Source organism: Mustela lutreola, chromosome 10 (assembly GCF_030435805.1).
Source record: "Mustela lutreola isolate mMusLut2 chromosome 10, mMusLut2.pri, whole genome shotgun sequence".
Taxonomy (NCBI): Eukaryota; Metazoa; Chordata; class Mammalia; order Carnivora; family Mustelidae; genus Mustela; species Mustela lutreola.
The window spans coordinates 57,050,545-57,071,916 of NC_081299.1; the positions used below are offsets into that span (position 1 = coordinate 57,050,545).

A 21,372-nucleotide genomic window follows, 5' to 3' on the forward strand; every position below is an offset into this window, starting at 1 on the left:
GTAGTTTTATGGTTTTATTGACAAAAATAAATATGCACACAAGCTGTCTATCTATTCCTTTTCTTCACTGCACAGCCTGGCATTAGGATTGGTGACTCTGATGGCCAGCTGGCTGCTCTTTCCACAGTGGCTCTTGGAGGAGACATTGTGAGCGATCTCTGCATAGTTAGATTTGTTGCACATCAGCAGTACTTGAAGATCCTTGACGTTGTGGACTAGGAACTTCTGGATGCCACTGGGCAACATGCTTTATTATCTTGCTACTCCGATAACCAATGATGGGCATCAAGATCTGGCCCTTGAATCTTCTGTTCACCCTACTGTCAATGTCTCTGGGTTTCCCCCAGAAACATCATTTGAATGGTGCCAGTTGAATTTCTTTCTCCTTTTTTGAATGATCTTGGGCTTCACCAGAGGTCTGAGGGAGGCCATGATGCTGAGTAGGAGATGGGTGCTACCTCCACAGGCAGCACTGAAGAAGAGAGCCCTTTACTCCAAATAGTTTCTAAAACTAGATAAAATTTTACAAAGATTCTGTGAAGATTTTTTTTTTAATTTTTTACTCCCTTCACCCATCCCCACCCGGTGGGAATATTGATTTGAAATAGTCTAGGGAGAAGTGACATTTTTATTACTGTGAGTCTTCCTAACTAGAGACATGGATATATCTTCATTTGTAAATCTGTGTCATCTTCAAATAAATGTCATAATCTTTTTCATAAAAGTATTACACTTTTTTAGACATATGTTATTTTCTTCCTTATGTAGTAATTTATTTTAAATTATATTTTAAACTAATCATTGCTTTATTTTGTATATTGATTTGATATCCATTATACTTCCTAAATTCATTTTTTAATTCTAATATTTTACCTGTGGAGTCATTGGTGATTTTTAATAGCAGTCACATCATTCGCAATATTGATAGTTTTCTTTTTTTCTTCTTAATCACTATACCTTTGTTTCTTTCATGATTCTTTGTTTTGTTCTTTTAACTGTTCTGACTAGGACCTCCAGTGCAATGTATAAGGAAAAGTGGTGAGAATGTGAGAGTGCACATCCTTCACTCATCCCTGATGTTTAAGAGAATGATTTTAACATTTCACTTTATTTTTTTTTTAAGATTTTATTTATTTATTTGACAGAGAGAAATTACAAGTACACTGAGAGGCAGGCAGAGAGAGAGAGAGAAGGAAGCAGGCTCCCTGCTGAGCAGAGAGCCCGATGCGGGACTCGATCCCAAGACCCTGAGATCATGACCTGAGCCGAAGGCAGCGGCTTAACCCACTGAGCCACCCAGGCGTCCCCTTAACATTTCACTTTAAATGTGATACATACTCTAGATATTTTTGAGGGTTCCAGTCTTCCAACTTAAAGAAGTTCCAGTCTCTTTTGATCTATTTATTTAAGTCTTGAGTGGATATTTTTTTTTCCCTTTAGGACTAGTTCTTACAAATGGTCAAAGCCAGACTCCCATGCTTTGGCTCTATGTTATCTCATTTACTACACCACTCACACTCACAACTCCAGGCACACCACATTTTTTTATTCCTGCAACACTCCAGACATGCTTCTGCTTCAGTAATTTAGTTCTGTTGAATTATCCACCCTTTTCCTGAGATATCAGCATAGATTACCTCTTCTTCCTTCAGTCTTTAGGTTATTAATAGAAAGCCACCTTCTCAGTAATACCTTGTCAGGATACCTCACCTAAAATTTCAATTCTTACCCTCACCTTGATACTTCCTGTATTCCTTCCTCGTTCTCCTTCCTTCCTTCCCTCCCTTTCTTTCTTTCTTTCTTTCTTGCCACAAGAATGTATTGGCAATTGAGGCACCTAGCTGTTTCAGTCTATCAAGTGTCTGCCTTCAGCTCAGGTCATGATCATCAGGCTCCATGCTCAATGGCAAGTCTGCTTCTCCTTCTTCCTCTCCCTCTGTGATCTCTCTCGCTCTTGCTCTCTCTTAAATAAACAAAATCTTTTACAAAAGAATTATTAATATGTAATATGCATATTTTTCTTCTTAATGTCTTATTAAGGAGAATTTTCCCTTGAGTATGGATCTCTGCTTTTATAGATCAACTGAGATATTACTTTAGAAGCAAATAGACTTGATTCTGTCTTCTCTTTGTGTATATTATTATCCTAGGTGAACTCTCTGAGTGTTCTCTGTCAAAAGGGAAAAGCACTTCAATAAACTTTCAGTGGTATCCAAATATCTGGCAATATCTATCTCTGAAACTATAGCAATTTCTTCTGATTATGTTTCCTCCGGCTGGGCACAAAGACTGAATCATGATTGTTTGCTTATTTGTTTGTTTGTTTTTGACATTTCATTTATGAGAAATGCCTCTCTCAATTACAGGAGAATATAGTTCCTTTCTTAGTTATGATAAATAGAGTAACTAGAGGTTATAACATGAATTAGATTGATTAGTAACCATGTTTCTATGGCTACTGGCATTCTTGAACAAAGAAAAATAAGAAGCAGATTATTGAATGTTATGGTGTCAGAGTATTTGTTTTTCTTTTGGGTGTCTATAGATGATAACAATTGTCTTTTATTTAAAATAGAGAAAAGGTATTAAATTTTCATTTATTTGTGAGGTAGCTGCTTTGTGGTAAACAAAAGCAAAACTTCTTCCCTAAAAACCTGTAACTGTTGTCATTTTAAAGAAAATAAATAAAAATGACAGAAATGTTTGCCCTCCACAAAAATCTGTAGGATCCAACATATCATGATTCAGAATATTCATATTCTAAGTTATCTAACTGAATATATTAATTATATAAAAAGAGTCCATCAATTAGAAGTGGTGAGAGATTGGTCTGCCACAGCAGAATGACAAAAGAAGGGTCGCAAGGACAAGAGTGTCCATCTCATTAAAGCACGGGCCTAAATAGAGGGGCCTTGTAGTACTTCTGGTATCTATCCCATTGACAAGACCATTCTCATTATCACACAGTCATGTCAAATTATTTTAGCCTGATACTATTACACTTCCATTTTCCCCCATGCCTCTTATTCTATTTCGACGCCCACCAACTGAGATTCTAATTATGTTTTGGATGAAATAGACTGATAATGCTCACCTATTATCTGTCTGGTTGCAGTAGTTCTACTTATTATAATAAACTTTGATATGGGTATTCCTGCTCCATTCATTACTCTTGAGCTCACTTTATAGGGATCTATTGCTACAAAATACATTACTTCTTAATTTCTTTATGAGACCAAGGTTTGAGACTGTAAACACAGAAGGTTACTGCCTGGATGATGGGAAATCTACCAATGCCAGCTTGCAATACCTCTTCTCAGATAACAAATGCACCTTTCCATAGGAAACAGAAACAAACCAGACATTATATATGACCATAAGTAGAATTAAAGATTTGTTTGTCTTTGTTTCTTACAATAGTTTTACTTTTCCAGGAACATAAGAGAGCAACTCCTAGAACTCCTATTCTATTTACCCATTTCATCCGAACTTCTGAAGTTTGGTGTGTGTTTTTAAGATTGTAGTTAATTAACTTATTTGAGAGAGGGAAGAGAGATTGAGAGAAAGCAGGGGAGGGGGAGTGGGGCAGAGAATCTGAGGCAGACTCTGAGCTGAGCACGGAAACTGATGGAAGGCTGGATCTCAAGATCATAGGATCATAACCTGAGCTGAAACAGAGTTGGATGCTTAACCAACTGAGCACCTAGGCACCCCTGAATTTCTGAAGTTTTAAGGCTATGTCCAAACTCCTTTTCTTGTACAAATATATTGAAATCTGGTTGTAATTATCCATGCTATTCCAAGGTATATTATAGGTAGTTGAAAATGACAGTAAATATTTGACATCGATTTCATTATTCTAGATATAGGGTCCTGAATGCTTCCTGATAGCTTGAACATTAAATCATGAATACGCTAAGATAAAATTTAATTTAAACTTAAAACAGTTCATATTTCTTTTTAAGCACACAGTGCTTTCTGAATAGTAAATGGTTTATAAATGCTTCTTGATAATGGTGAAACAAAATTATTCCAAGAGGAATAATATATGAATTGTACTTTTTCATGATTTTACTCTGTAGCTGAATTTGAGGGAAATGAATCATATTTTTCACCACTTAATCTTTTTAGTTCTTTTAAAGATCAGAATAATTTTGATGCAGTTTTGAATCAGTAGCAGGGGTTTGTGACAGGATTTGTAGGCAAACACTTTACCTGCTCTCTAAAATATACTTAATTCTAGACCCTTTATAAGAATAATTATTATAAGAATAATCCCATTTTAAAATTTCTTATCTAATAATAATATCTCATAACTTGTTATAGTGCTTTACATTTAAAAAATTGCTTTTGCATTCTTTATCTATTTGACTTTAGCTTATAAGCAAACTTGTTAGGTAGACTGGACAGTTATTCATTATTCCTCTCATGTAGTTGTAGGTAATGAAGTTCAGAGGATATGCTGGATATATTAAAGTCACCTAGTTATTTAGTAATAGACCCAAATCTGAATTATGAGTTTCTTCTTTCTTTAATCAACTTTATTGAGGTATAATTTGAAGTATACCATTTGATGGTTTTTAAAAATTTTTATACCTCCATGAAACTCCCCCCCACAATCAAAATAGGCAACATTTACATCAATCCAATAAGTTCCTTTGTGCCCCTTTGCAGTCAATCCCCTGCCTCCCCGCCTTCCCCACAATCCAAACAGACATGGCTCTAGGCAATTCCTGATGTGAATTCTGTTCCTAGAGATTGGTTTTGCTTTTTCTAAAATTTCATACAAATGAATATTTGCAATATTTACATTTTTGTTTGCAGTTTCTTTTGCTAAGCATGTATTTGAGATTCATTCATCTTGCTGTATTTATCATTATGAACTGCTATGTTTGAATGCTAGGTAATTATTATTTCTAAGGAACAGTTCTATAGTGCTTTTTCCCCTTTATCCAACTTTAAACAGTTTTAATTTTTTATTCAAAAACTAAGACTGGGCTTTTAAAATTGTCTCCTAACTAATACCCTCATTTTGAGTCTCAGCCATACTAACCATATGGTTTAAAAGTGCTCATTCAAAAATAGAATTTTGTCAGGCCCTGGCCTACCACCACATTGTCCACCTCAGTAGTTCTCAAGGTATTATAGTAGAATCTAAAGGGATTGCAAGAGTAAGTTGAACCAGTTTTGCTTCTGTACTCACCTCTCTGACTTCAATCAGAACAAGCCAGTGTTTTATCTATTGTATGTATTAGATTTCCATGTAAACTTTTAATTTCAGAAAGAAAAGTTACTTGATTAAAATTTTGAAAGTAGCTAATCCACCCCTGCCTATCCAACCTGTGTCTTTTCTTGAATCCCCCTCTGCAATTACCCTTCTCCCATTCACAGATTATAAACTATGTTCTGACCACACATCGTGCTCTTAACTCCTCAGGCTCTTTTACTTTCCAAGTCTTTTTCCCAGCTGCTACGTTGCCTGGAGTAGTTTTCTACTCTCAATCTTTACCCAACTAACAAATACTTCATACTTGAGATTTTAAACTCTAGATATACCAACCATATTTATGAAGTTCCTTTGACTCTTTCTCCTAATATTTAAGCTACCGTGACACCAGTTTCCTAAAATATCACTGAAGCACTGTGCTGGGAAACTAGTTTTGTTTACACATGCTCATTTCTAGTACTTATTCCTTTCCCATTTATATGATTACCTTGGAAATAGCTATTCTACACAACAATGACATGAATCAATGGTCACAGTTCATTGATGAGGAGTGATTCATGACTCAGTCAGAAGCTCTCACGCACTGGCTGCCACTGGGATATAGTCCATCATTTCAGGATAGGCACATGATCCAGAATGGGCCACTCATATTTTATTCCCACTTTTGCTTATGCTAGTTCAAGCTGAGTTTTCATGACCAAAAAAAAAAAAAAAAAAACCTCTTCTAAAATATATAAACACTGAAGTACATTTATTTGTTTTTTCAAATCTGCAATTTCCTTGACTGCTATCTTGTTCTTTATATCCTGAACGAGTAGCCCAAATGCCAGCTGCAAAACAGATACTTTTTAAAAAATTAACGTATAACGTATTATTCGCTTCAGGGATACAGGTCTGTGAATCATCAGTCTTACACAATTCACAGCACTCCCCATAGCACATACCCTCCCCAGTGTCCATAACCCAGCCACCATATTCCTCCTCCCCACGCCCCGGCAACCCTCAGTTGTTTCCTGAGATTAAGAGTTTCTTAATGGTTTGAAAAACAGGTATTTATTAAATGTTTAAGGAGTAAATGAACATCGGCACCTCAGTGACTCAGTCAGTTAGGCCTCTGCGTTTGGATCAGGTTGTGATCCCGGTGTCCTGGGATGGCACTGAGCATCAGGCTTTGCGCTCAGCAGGAAATCTGTTTCCTGGTTGCTTCCGCCCCTTGCCTCTCCTCATTCCCTCTCCCCACTGCCCGTGTTTTTTCTTGCTCTCTCTCTCTCTCTCTCAAATGAATAAATTAAAAATTAATTAATTTTTTTAAAAGGAGTGAATGAACAGAAAGGTGGGGGAACAAATGTGCCTGTGGGACATAATAAAGAAGAATGTATGGGAGCTAATTTAAAATTAATTGCAAATTTAAAACAACCATACATAAAAATATAGAAAAACTGTTGGGATTTAACATAAAGAATATTACAAAATAAAGGTACAAACAAGTGGGTAGATAAAGGTTAAATTGGAGAACAAGTTTCAAAATTTCATAATTTCAAACTGCCATAAGGATCTGACAATTTTAAATCTTACAGAGGCACCTTTCTTAATTAAACAATTTTCATAGATGTATAATTGCAAATAGCCATCTCAAGGAAGCCCTAAGAGAGTAAGTAGAAATTATGAAAGTAAACTTATTCATAGGTAGGAAGAAAGTGAGAAAGCCTCACCATTGGCCTTTGGTTTTTAACATTAAGTAAGGTGTGCATGCTAATTCCTTTCTGGATAGTATGTAACAGAACCCTGGTTAACATTCCATTGTATTTTCAGAAGGAAACAATTATTAAAGGGAAGCAATAAAGATCATTTGAGGTCTAGACTTAAGTCACTAAAGCACCCATGTAAATAGTAATATGAGAATGTATTCTCTTTATTTTACCACACAGCGTTAGTGACTTCATAGACAGAAAGAAACTCTGGGTATACAAAATCAAAACAATAACCCTGTCTTTGAATACATAACAATTCCACAAGGGACATGAACACAGAAATAAATTATAACATGATATGGTAAAATGATGTAAAAGGATAGGAATAAAGTGAAGCAGAGATAACCTTAAAATTCACCAAAAAAAAAAAAAAAAAAAAATTCTCAAAGAGCTTAGTAAAGAGATTGGAGAATATGACCCATTCTGAAAGAGTTTTAGCCACTATTCATCTCTCTTCAGCTAGAAGTAGCAAGTTTTATTGGTTGTCTCTTCCTTATCCCCCATATTTCTTTGACTAAGCTATATACTAAAAGATATTGGAAAGAAAGAATTTACTAAATAGAGTAGAAGCAGTGGAAGGATTATTTAGGTCCTATTATTGCCATCATATATATTTATGTTATATATTATTTTGTTTAATCATCTACAAGGGGCTTAGTCTTATGAGCTTAAAAGGGATAATTGATTAATTCTCTTTTCATATATGAGATATACTAATAATTATGTATGGGTGGGATTGACTCTATGAAAGAGGGAGATAGGCAGCTATTAATTTGACTTGAGGAATATAGAGTCTTACTCAAAAATATTACCTTCTTTCTGGACTGCCTTTGCCTGAATTTCTTATGATGCAAGCCATATTTTTTGGTTAAGACATTTTCTTCAGAAGTCATTCTTACTATGCAAGTACTAGAAAAGGAAAGCTCATTTGCATGTTAACAATGGCTATTGTGCTAATGTGTCAGTGGGTGCCTAGCCCAAAGTAGGATATGAAGAAATAGGACACGATATGGTTACATTTTGTTTAAAAAAAGGGAAAAGAAAGAGTCTCGAGTATTTAAAAATTCTTAAAGGCAGATCCAAGAAATCAAACAAACAAACAAAAAAAAAAAATGAAGTACCACATTTGGAAGAAAATAAGGAAACCACACTTGGAAGAAGAGATAAGCACAAACTATTCAGATTAAAATGAACACATTTTGGGAGTGCCTGGGTGGCTCAGTGGGTAAAGTCTCTGCCTTTGGCTCTGGTCCTGATCCCAGGGTCCTGGGATTGAGCCCTGCATGGGCTCTCTGCTCAGCAGGAAGCCTGCTTCCCTCTCTGTCTCTCTGCCTACTTGTGACCTCTGTCTGTCAAATAAACAAATAAAATCTTTAAAAAAAAAAAAAAGGAACAGATTTTGTTTGCTTCACAATTTTTATTATGTATTTTGCCCTTATAACCAATGTGATTTATATATCTTTAGTGTGTGTGTGTGTGTGTATTGCTTTCTTTATGTAAACCTGTACATTTATTTGAGGGATTGCCATTGAAAACCTCCATGTGATAGACAATATTATAGGATCTAGAGATAAGATGGTGAGCAAGAATGGCTCAGGTCCCTGTGTCTTAAAGACTAAACAGTCTCTTGGAAGACACAGACAAATTTAGTGCAGTACCTCATATCATAGGAGGTATACTGGGAATTGAGGATTATTGAGGAGAATTGAAGCCTGATGTGAGGGGTGAAGAAGGGCCTCTAAAATAAATGCTTTTTAAGCTGGGAGCTGGAGTATGTACAGGAATAGGCTGGGTCAGACCAGTAGAGGTAGGAAGGGAGAAGGCAGAAAGAATAATATGTGCAAATAACTAGCAAGAGGAAAGACTGAAATTCAAAGATCTATGAGACATTTGTATGCTAAAGTTCAGAGTATGAAAACAATGTTAAAAGATGAAGCTGTAATGTTTTAGGATTTTGTTGGAACAACATGCAGAGACATAGCTTAAGTAAGTAGTTTAAAAAAGTAAAGGAAGGATATATTATACACCTAATGTGATCTCCCATGAACCAAGGATCAGGGATCTTTTTGGCCTCAAGAAAGGAGGGAGTTCAGAACTTAAATGATACTGGATTCCTCTTTATCATTCATCTTTGTTGACTTCATTCATACTCCATGCTCATTGCGAATGCTTTCTCTACTTGATAGGCTATAATTTTGCTTTCTTTGCTTCACAGAGGAGATACTCAAGTTGCTTGCTCAGTCCCTGTCATTATAGTGAAAAAAAACTTCTTATACAGTTGGCATGGTAAGCCCCAGTATTCATTTTGTACTTAATTGTTGCAAATAGGCAGTTGGTGCAAGATAAGATAATAAGAATGTTTTCCCTGGTTGGTCTTTTGAACGGAAATAATTTAAGCTTGATTGATATAGGACCAGCATATCACCATAAATACTATAGAGGAAGCTCTTTTAGGATAAGGTGAGGGGCTATGCAAACAACTCTGTAGATAATCCACTACAATATAGTAAACAGTATTGAGGAATTTGACCTCCATTATGTAAAAATATGGGCTTTATCAAACTGTCAAAAACCTTCATTTGGTTAAAGAAAAAAATAATTCTTGAACTAGTGTGCACTTCTAGTGTGTTCGATATTTGCAAGATATCCATTTGCTTACAACTTGTCAGGAGCAAAATCACTGTGAAAGCAAGATGAATTTCTTAAACGGATGAGTCAAGTCCTTTTGTTGTGTGTGACTCTGACACCAAGTCTGAAGACCAATTCTCATACCATACTGGTCCCACAGAGCTCTCCATGATTTCATGATTCTGAGTTCGGAGAAGTAATGGGTGGGAGCAGATACTGTTTAAGCATTTTATTTATTTTTAGCATTTTGATTTCTGATTTAATGAGATTTTCTAATATTTAATTTTAGATGGAGCTCTGAAGCTTTCTCCCAGATGCCATCATCTGCATTAGACAGGCTGTATGTAGGAGAAATACATATAATCCTTAGTCATGGGTCAGATTACATCTCATATGAATGGTGCAGTAGTCTGACATGCCAACAAGCGAATGTTTTGGCAAAACACGGAACAATACAGACTAGCTGGGTAGCCACTTTTTAGTCCTACTGGCATGTATTAGAAAAATTATTTTAAAGATTTTTGGATCCTGTCATACTGAGAGTAAAGGAGTCTTGTAGAGCTTTTATTTCTTGTGCTTTTCAAGAAGAATAACAACTATCTTTATAAATACATATTGTATTCTGAAGGCTTTATGAAACAGTACATTAACTCTTTGTTCCTCAGGTTTGAATGAGATCTCAGCACTGGGTAAAACACATACACACACATACGTCAAGTGCTTGTTCCAGTTAGTACAGTTTTGACAAAATAATCCAAAATTCAGAAGCAAAAAGACACCATTTCCTTATGCTCACATATTCTGTGGGTCAGGAATTTATATACAATATATGATATCTCAGCTGATTCCAAGGCTGGGGGTGACTCAAAAACTAGGAACAAAAGTCATCTAAAGTCTTTCTTACACATATGTCTGGCACTTTAGCTGAGAGGACTCAAAAACTACAATTGCAGACTAGAATTCCTACATGTATTCACTCTAGGTGAGTCCGGCTTCCTCAAAGTTTGGCTGCCTCTCGGTATTTGGACCACTTACATGGAAACTTAGGGATTCCAATGCAAATATTTCAGCAAACAAGGCTAAAGCTTCATCATCTTTTATGACTCAGCACCAAAAGCCACATGATGTTATTTCCACCATATTTTATTAATTAAAACTTCTCACATTTAAAGGGAGATAACATAGACCCTCCTTTTAATGGGAGTCAAATTTGTGGTGCTATGTTTTCAAAAAGCCAAAATATCAGGTTACATAGGCAGAACATGCTTTAAGAAACTGTAAAAATTGCATTGAAATTTTTAGCTCATTACTGAAGTCAAGGATAAAAAAAGAGATGTGAGGAATTAGAGAAAGTAGATCTTGGGATTGCTTTAAAGAAATTGTCAGTATGTCCTGGATTCCACTGTTCCATGTCAATCACTGTGAAGCACAGGGAATGGGAGGAGATTACTTTGGTCTCACATGAGAAGAGATGTTATAAGAGTTTGGAGAGTCTGAATGCACGCCCTGAAATTTGAAGGATGCAGTGACTGGCATCTGACTCCCGTCTAAAAAGTCTAAAGGTTGAGAGCTTTGACTAACTAAAGTAGCCCAGAGCAGAAGAATTAAAAAGTCTTCACTGAAAATAAGATATACCTCCAGAGTACACCATGGCAAGGATTCCTATGTGATCTCCATGTACCAGAAAAGAGATAGCTATAAGTTGTCTTGAAAATTACTCTAGGCCAATCTCCTTTGTTCAAAGATTAAGGACACTTTGGAATAAGGAAGCCAGAGGTGTTAGAGGAAAAAGCTAAATGGAGATGGATGTGGCCCACTGAAAATTATCACATGCATCAAGGAACTGAAGTCAGAGATCCACAGAAGTGACAAAGGAAATGACTATGAATATTTATGACGTCTGGTAAATATCACTAACAGTAATTACAAGTACAAGTAAGACTTTCTTTGCTTCATACCTTTGCTATCTTCTATTGTCTCCCAAAACAGCAATCTGGTATTAGAAAGTGTCAGCTAAAAATAAGAATGGAAGTCTTCCCTTCATCCCAACTAGAGGATAAGGGGAAAGAAAAGATATTAATTGAATGAAAATTCAATGTTTTAAATGCCTATGGATTGACTTGTTATTAAAACTTGGGAACAGCACTTCCTCATATCAGGGAGATCATATGATAGTTGTCTTTCTCTGCTTGACTTATTTCGCTAAGCATGATACGTTGTGGTGATGCAACATGGAGGCTTAAGTGGGTAGAAGAATAAATGAAACAAGATGGGATTGGGAGGGAGACAAACCATAAGTGACTCTTAATCTCACAAAACAAACTGAGGGTTGCCGGGGGGAGGGGGTTGGGGAGAAGGGGGTGGGATTATGGACATTGGGGAGGGTATGTGATTTGGTGAGTGCTGTGAAGTGTGTAAACCTGGTGATTCACAGACCTGGGGATAAAAATATATGTATATAAAAAATATATGTTTATAAAAAATAAAAAAAAATAAAAAAAAAAAAAAAAAAAAAAAACTTGGGAACAGAGGTATTCTTCGATAAGAGGGACCATTGTATGATACCTGCTGAATATTTTTTGCAGAATTAGAGGAAAATGAGGAAAAATGAACCTTAGAATAGATGGCAGTTTGTAGGAGTAGTTGTTGGGAGATAATCATGCAGTATACTTACTTTCTAACTTTTTCTAGTATTTCAATAAACTTGATTCATGTATATATTATATATATAATACATATATATTAAATTTTATTTAACTAATAATAACTTTAATGAGGTAGGAAATATTATTCCTTAAAACAGATAAAAGATAACCATAAACCCTTTGACATTCCATTCATCAAGAGATGGAGCTTGTGTGTCCTCGCCTTGAATGTAGGTCATCTCTGTGATTGCCATAATGGAAAGAACACACAGAAGTGACGTTGTACCAGTTTCTAGACTGACTCATTAAACACTAACACCTTTCATTTCCTTTCTCTTAGAAAATTTTCACTCCAGTCTTAAACCACAATGAAATCCAGCTACTCTGAGGGTATCATGTTAGGGAAACTACCATGTAGGCGTTCCAATCAACTAATACCAGCTGAGTCCAAACATACCACATGGTATCAGGCAAGGGAATGATGCCATCTAGGACCCCACAGTCAAAACCATTTCCCACATCAATACCAGTGGGTGATCTCAGTCAACACTGAGGGAGTCAACAGAAAAATTATCCAGCTGAGCCTATCCAAATTAATGACACATAAAAGCATAAGATAAAATAAAATAGTTAATGGTTTTTGTCTTAAGCCACTGAGTAAATTAATTTGCTACACAGCAATAAATAGCTAGAATATCCCCATTTTATAGAGAAAGAAACAGACTCAGAAAGGTCAATCAAGAAAACATTTAACAAATGATAGAAAATATTTAAAATTTAGTTTTTGTTTTTTGTTTTTACTTCAAACTCTTGCCACTATGTCATACTACTTAAAAACCAAATATTGGCTTGACAGGGGAGCTCATTTATTATTATGTTGCCTTTTATATTCTACATACAGCAATATCAACAAGGACAACAGAGTAGAATTATCATATCCAGGAAGTTTGGATGGACTTCAAGTACTGTTTGGGGTATATTTTCTTTTTAAAGCTTAATATTGATATGCTGGATTAATTTATTTTATAGGTCAACTAACTGACACATAACTTAGTTTTTGTGTATTTGTTACCTAATTTGCTAGCACTTAATATAGTTCCTCTCATTTAGCTATTAATTATATAGTCCCTTCTAGAATTTTTGTACATATGCATGTATATATGTGTGCAATTATTCTTTCATTCATTAATCCATTCATTTGTCTTCCCCTTGCTACTTAATTTTTCATGACTTTAAGACTGGTTTCCATAATTAGATAAGAACATACACAGGGTTTTGCTTTTTTTTTTTTTCCATTCCTCAAATTTTAACTTGTGGTGCAGAGGATTAGTCCCTGGTTGAATTTCAGGAATTTTAAAATACCCTCAAATTTCATGCAAAATCCTAATTTGTTTCTTAGCCTTAAATATTTCAAGCCTCTCTGCTCTATGAAGAGAGAGGATCTTAAGTAGTACACCAATACTGAAAATCATCTTTTCCATAACAGGCACTTTTCTAGGATTGGGGAATTTAGCAAGGAACAAAGTCATCAAAATTATTCCCTCATGACGCTAACTTGCTATATGAGGGGAATACAGATAATAAACAAGAAAAATACTAAAGAAAAAAAAGGAAGTAAGAAATGATTGGTAGTTGAAATGCAAATGTGGACCCTAAGGAAAGCTAAACCGAAAAAGCAGACTTGAGTAATGAACTCAAGGAATAGTGAGAATAAGCCAGGTGAGTTCTAGGAGAGAACATTCTAGGCAGAAGGAAAAGCAAATGCCAGAAGACACAGGAAAAAAAAAGCGCCAGATTTTCATGTAGGTTTTATATGATTTTTTTACTAATTTCTAAAAGAGTACCATGACCTTTGCAAGCAATGTCCTCTAAAGAATTAAAATGAAGGTGGCTAAGACCAAGGTAGTGACAGGGCAGGTGTTGAGAGGTGCAAATATTTTGAAAGGAGACCAATGAAATTTACTGACATATTGGGTATGGAGGAAAAGAGAAGTCAAGATTAATCCCAGTGTTTGCACCAAAGTAACTATAAAAATGGAGTAGTTGTTAACAGAGATGGCAGACTATAGTAGATTAGGTTCTGTAGGAAAAAACAGAATGAAAGGCAGATGGATTGATGCATCAGTAGAAAGATATCTATTGAGGAAAAACAAATGAAAGCATGTACATATGCATTACCAAGGCTGCACTCAGATAATATATATATATATATATATATATATATATATATATATATATATAACTACTATGTATTGAGCTGCTATAATGAATTCGATGTTATACTATGCTTTATATTTGAATTTGACGTTATACTATATATATATATATAAATATTTATACATACACACTATAAACTTTATATTTATATTTGAATTTGATGTTATACAATACTGTCTTAGTCAGGGTCCTGTCATGAAAAGAACAAACATATCAAGTATTTAAAGAGAGGGTGTTTTATGTAGGGAATCAGTTACACAATTATAATCACTTATAGGTGTTGGAAAACTGGGAAAGAAAAAAAAACAGTAAAATAACCTAAAAATTAGAAATTTACATGATCAGATTCTGCCACTAAATCTGTGAGAATAAAATGTTGCAGGAATATAAGGTTAGGTAGATACTGTGAGTCACAGGCAGCCAGGGTAGAACTTAGAGAAAATACACATTTCTTTGGAGGGGGGGCAAGGAGTGACTAAGGCCTACAAAGTTTCAAATTTGCTGTTGTAAAGCAAGTGATGTGGTGATGTGGTGGTCTTTGAATGTGTCAGCTTGGCTAGATTGCAGTCTCTAGTGATTCTGTCAAACACAAATCTGGATGTTGCTATGAAGATATTTTATAGATGTCATTTCTTTTGATGGCTGCATAGTATTCCATTGTATATATATATACCACATCTTCTTGATCCATTCATCTGTTGATGGACATCTAGGTTCTTTCCATAGTTTGGCTATTGTGGACATTGCTGCTATAAACATTCGGGTGCACGTGCCCCTTTGGATCACTACGTTTGTATCTTTAGGGTAAATACCCAATAGTGCAATCGCTGAGGGTTGCTGGGGGGAGGGGGTTTGGGAGAAGGGGGTGGGATTATGGACATTGGGGAGGGTATGTACTTTGGTGAGTGCTGTGATGTGTGTAAACCTGGTGATTCACAGACCTGTACCCCTGGGGATAAAAATATATGTTTATAAAAAATTTTAAAAAAAAAGAAAAAAAAAGATATTTTATAGATGTTATTAAAGTCTTTAATTAGTTGATTTTATGTAAAGGAGATTATCCTAAATAATCTGGGTGGGCTTGATTCAATAAGAGCTGAATTTTCCCTAAAGAAGTAAGTCCGTCTGTGGACTGTAGATTCATCTCATGTTGCAGAGAGCCAGCTTGCCTTTCTTGATGGCCTGTTCTATGGATTTGACTTTTCTAGCCAGCCCCCACAATCAGCATGAGTCTTGCAGTAAATCTTTTAATATACATGTCTCCTACTGGTTCTGCCTCTCTGCCTGATCTCTAACTAATACAAGTACTAAAAGAGAAGACACCATGACCAGGTGGGATTTATCCATGGGATGCAAGGATGGTTAAACATTCGCAAATCAATCAATGTGATAGAACAAATCAATAAGAGAAGAGAGAAGAACCACATGGTCCTCTCAATTCATGCACAAAAAGCATTTGACAAGATAACAGCATCCCTCCCTAATTAAAATGATTCAAAGTGGGTGCCTGGGTGGCTCAGTGGGTTAAGCCGCTGCCTTCGGCTCAGGTCATGATCTCGGAGTCCTGGGATCGAGTCCCGCATCGGGCTCTCTGCTCAGCGGGGAGCCTGCTTCCCTCTCTCTCTCTGCCTACCTCTCTATCTACTTGTGATTTCTCTCTGTCAAATAAATAAATAAAATCTTTAAAATAAAATAAAATAAAATAAAATAAAATAATTCAAAGTATAGGGATAGAGGGAACATTCCTCAACTTCACAAAATCTATCTATGAAAAACCCACAGTGAATATCATCCTCAATGGGGAAAAGCTGACGGCCTTCCCTTTGAGATCAAGAACACAACAAGGATGTCTACTCTCACCACTGTTATTTGACATAGTACTAGCAGTCCTAGCAACAGCATCAGACAACAAAAAGAAATAAAAGGTATTCAAATTGGCAAAGAAGTCAAACTCTCTCTCTTCACAGATGGCATGATACTTTATATGGAAAACTCAAAGACCCACCCCCAAACTACTAGAACCCATACAGCAATTCAGTAATGTGGCAGTATACAAAATCAATGTACAGAAACCAGTTGCTTTCTTATACATTAACAATGAAAAAATATAAAGGGAAATTAGGGAATCTATTCCATTTACCATAGCATCAAGAACCATAAGATACCTGGGAATAAACTTAACCAAAAAGGTCAGGGATCTGTACTTGTAGAAGTATAGAATGCTCAGGAAAGAGATTGAAGAAGACACAAAAAGATGGAAGACCATTCCATGCTGATAGATCGTAAGAATAAACATTGTTAAAATGTCTATACTGCCTAAAGCCATCTATGCTTTCAATACCATCCCGATCAAAATTCCACTGGCATTTTTCAAAGAGCTGAAACAAACAATCCTAAAATTTGTATGGAACCAGAGTGGGGGTAAGGTGAGCCTGGTGGTGGGTATTATGGAGGGCATGTATTGCATGGAGCACTGGGTATGGTGCATGTACAGTGAATTTTGGAACACTGAAAAAAATTAAATTAAAATTTTAAAAAAGAGAGAAGACAGGGAAAAGGATGCTCATAGCAAGAAATAAGTCAGTGGGAGGGAAGTAGATAAAGGAACCAAGGACTGGATTAGAGGCAAGAATAATCAGATGAAACTTTGACAAATGAAGTAACTTTTGCCTCAGCCATGGGACTTTTTTTTTTTTTTTTTTTTTTTTTTTTAAAGATTTTATTTATTTATCAGAGAGAGAGAGGGGGAGAGAGTGAGCACAGGCAGACAGAATGGCAGGCAGAGGCAGAGGGAGAAGCAGGCTCCCTGCTGAGCAAGGAGCCCGATGTGGGACTCGATCCCAGGACGCTGGGATCATGACCTGAGCCGAAGGCAGCTGCTTAACCAACTGAGCCACCCAGGCGTCCCAGCCATGGGACTTTTATCTTTCTATTTGGACAGTAGTCAGTCTTTAATCATGGAAATGCTAGGTTAAAACTCTCATATGAAGACAGAAAGGAGAGTGATTATGGTAGATTGCTATGTCAAAGGCCCCCAATGAATTACACCTAGTAATCATACCCTGTGTCACTACTGACACAGGTCTTGGCCTTGTCATTTGCTTTGTTCAGTAGGACAAACTGGACATAGTAGCTCCTGAAAAGGAATTGAAAATTACACTCTAGCAATGCTGTTTGAAACTGCATTTTAAGAAGCTCAGCCTAGAGAAAGAGAGAGGGAGAGAGAGAGAGAGACAGGGGCAAACCGAGAACCAGACTCTAACTATAAAGAACAAACTCATGGTCACCAGAGGAGAGGTTATTGGTGGATGGATTAAATAGGTGACGGGGACTAAGGAGTGCACTTGTGATGAGCACCAGGTGTTGATGGAAGTGTTGAATATTGTACACCTGAAATTATTATTACACTGTATGTTGACTAACCAGAATTTGAATTAAAGCTTTAAAAAAGAGAGAAGTCATTCTAGTCTCCATTGATGAATCACTACAATCAAAGAGAGGCCCAGCTTTCCAGCCATCCCTACAACGCCCAACGCCGAGTCCCCAGCAAACCTACCAGTTGGATATAGTTGTGTAAATGAATGCACGCCAGAAAAACCACCCAGGGAACCTAACAAACCACTAACAAATAAAAGGTAGTTTTTTAATCTGCTAAATTCTGGAGTGGTTAGTACAGCAAACTGATACATGGGCAGTCTCTGGTAATGCTATATCCTAAGAGCACAATCCCCAATAGTATTAGTAGAGTATTAATAGTATTAGTATACTAATATACTAATTAGTAATTAGTATTAGTAGTGCCAGTAGGTAATATTTTATCCACATTCATTTTAAGACATTTTATTCTCCCGTTTGCTCAACTACTTTATAATGATAAGAATATAAGCTAATTTAATTTCTTATCTGAAAAAATAATATGAATGAACATAATTATATAAAACTATTAACTGAGACTAAGTGATACAGTGGTCATTGTGAACTTAAGAAAAAGTGAAGTGTGGATATAAATAACAGATATGAATAACATTATCAAATAGACAGTTTTATATAAGTTCAGAGAATAATACTATAAAAGAATAAAACCTCCTGCTGCCCAGCAGGGTTGCAAAGTTGTTTTGCATGCTTGAATAAGAGCCATTCAGGAGATATAGTTCCTAAATTATAACTAATTCCCTCTGAGGATATGGTTCTGCCTCCTAATACAGATTTGGGAAACTCTCCTCAAAGTACTTTTATTGATACTGTTACCTGGGCTACATTCATTGCATTTCTTTTTCCTTTGTGCTCTGCACATCTGAGGGTTAGACTCAACTATGCAGGACTCAGTTTCCCTGCATTCTTTTTTGTCCTGACTTTAGTGGCACATACTCTCAAAACTGTGCTTTTTTCTTTGGACTTGTAAGAGTCCTTATCCTCCTTTAATCTCTAAGTTCCCTTGCCTTGTCTACCATATTAAAACTCTACTTGTTCTAGTGGCCAGTTGGCCTGGTAGAGATACAAGCCCATTACTGGCCAGTATATTTCTTTAGTCTGAGTGGGCAGTTAATCCAATTTCAAACTACTCTGATTTGCAGGAATGCAAAAGGGGCAGAATTACTAATGAATGACTTTTCTTCCCCCCATCTTCCTTGTGATTCAATGAGAATATTTGTTTGTTACTATACTACCGGAATAACTCTCATGCAATGGGAAAAAAATAAGAGATGCTTCCATGGTCTTTCTCTTTGCTTGTTTTAAATTATGATACATGCATCTCTCTTAAAAGTAGATCTTTACTACATCAAGGAAGAAAACGTAATACAGTGGTTAAAATTCAGATAGACAAGGATTTACCCGCCAAGATGGAAGAGCAAGTTCCTTAACTTCTTTAGACTTTAGTTTTCTCTTATGAAATCAAAGAATAAGTTTGTTGTGATAAGCAAAGTTAGGCAGTTTATATGAGGCTCTAGGCTGAGTATTGTAGCATATAGTAAGTGTTTAATATCAGGAGATGTCAATAGTGGCCGTGCTTATTTTCTTCATGTATTTGCTTGGGAGAAAAACAAACAAACAAAAATACGCCCAATTCCAGTCAGTCCAATAAATTATAGAAGGTAGGTCTTTATCAGTAATTTGCTGGCCAAAAAAATGCTCAAGACCTTGGATAGGAAAAATGTCCCTTTTTCTTGTCCATTACAGAAGGTAGTTGTAAGTGGATTTGATGAGCTTCACCTCTGTGGCATTGAGGCTGAGTCATTCATCAGAGGCTGTTAGAAGTCATCTAGATCTGCTCTAACAGTGGCAACATCCCTGCTCCTGGTAACCTCACGTTGCACTATCACTCATGGGTGTTAAACGTGCTCTCTCCAGGGCAGAGCTTTTATACTCAGAAAATTCAAGTGAGCACAGAAGTGCATTGCCAAAATTAAGCACTCTGAGAATTAAGAGCCCAAGGTATGTATTGAAAGTTGTTAACAATACACTATTTCAATAATTGCTGTCACAGAGCAAATATTAGGCTGTTTGGGCTAGTACAGCTTAGGAGGCTATATGGGGCAGGGGAAAAAATCTCTTTTCTGAGACAGAGATTCTTTCTAGAACATAAAGCTGATGCAGTGAGACAAACATTGAAGTTAGTGTCAGGAGAACTGGGTGGCATGCCAGCTCAATTTTCATGTGAATCTGTTCCAGTGGTTTACTCCTCTGTCTTAGTTTCCTCTCTGGGAAATTGGAGATAATCATACCTGTTGTAGAAGGCTTTGGGAGGTATGTATGTGACAGATTTTCTTACTGTAAACATCAGTTAATGGGTATAAGAATTGTGTTTGCATAGAAAACTTGTTAGATGCCAATTACTAGGCCCTTCTCTAGAGATTTGGACTTGGATCTGGGGTAAGACCTAAAAACCTAAATATTGACCACACATTCTGCAGATCCTCAGACCCTCTTCAGGTCAGCTATAGACCACACTTTTAGAAATGTTTTAATTTTTGTAGACCGTGTACATTTAAGTTGTTTAGTCCCACTGATGATCGTAAAAGAAGGAACAGTCACAAATTATTTTCTGTAATCTTTGAAAATAACCAAATGTGAAAACCCCTGAGAGAAATGTATGGATTCATAATGTCCCCCCCCCACAACTATTTTCAGCATAATTATTGTTATCCAGAGTGAAACAAGGGATGAAAACATGAACATGCCAATAAGTAAAGACCCATTCTAATGCCCTAACCACCATAACGTCATGTGGTTAAACATACTTAAGGCTTGAATGTGAATACAATGATGGAGAGAAAGAATATAGAGCAATACATACAAAATTGATCTTTGTTTTGGCCTGAGTAAGCTAGCTAGTGCCACAGATCTATAACTTCCACTTAACCATATAGCTATATCCCCCAAAATAACCTGTTTCTTTTAATCAATATCAAAGACATTAGACAAAACAATAAATGGGGGAAAACCAAAATGTGTAAGGATATCATGGTGTTTTTCTTTTCCCCAAATCAGATTCTGAACCATAGTTGTCATTTTACAGATTATACTCCAGAAAAAGCTGTTGTTATCAGTTTCCAGATACCACTATTACAAACACAGATAATTTCTACCACCCCCATTAACAAGAGAGACTTTTCAGAGACAAAGTCTGTATCTACCTCTGGGTTATCATTTGAAAGATGCTTAAAAGACATGGTGCTCTGGCTAAAAATGGTGACACAGACCTGCCATCAGCTGATTCTACATAGCCTTTTTAAAAATAGAATTTAGAAGTCACTCAATACTTATAATGAATTAAATTAAATAGGTATTTCATCCATATCAAAAAGAGTCAAGTAAGCAGACTTTTACTGGTTTCCTATTTGTTTTAGGAAGTTCGATAGCCATTAGAGACTTTAAATTACATTTTTAAAGTTTTGTTTCAGAC

General features: G+C 36.1%; 1 pseudogene; it reads left to right on the forward strand.

Annotated features, from left to right (window-relative positions):
* The first annotated feature begins 244 nt into the window (after positions 1–244).
* The window catches only part of LOC131810513 (U3 small nucleolar ribonucleoprotein protein IMP4-like), an 86,378-nt pseudogene continuing 65,250 nt past the window's right edge, over positions 245–21,372 (forward strand).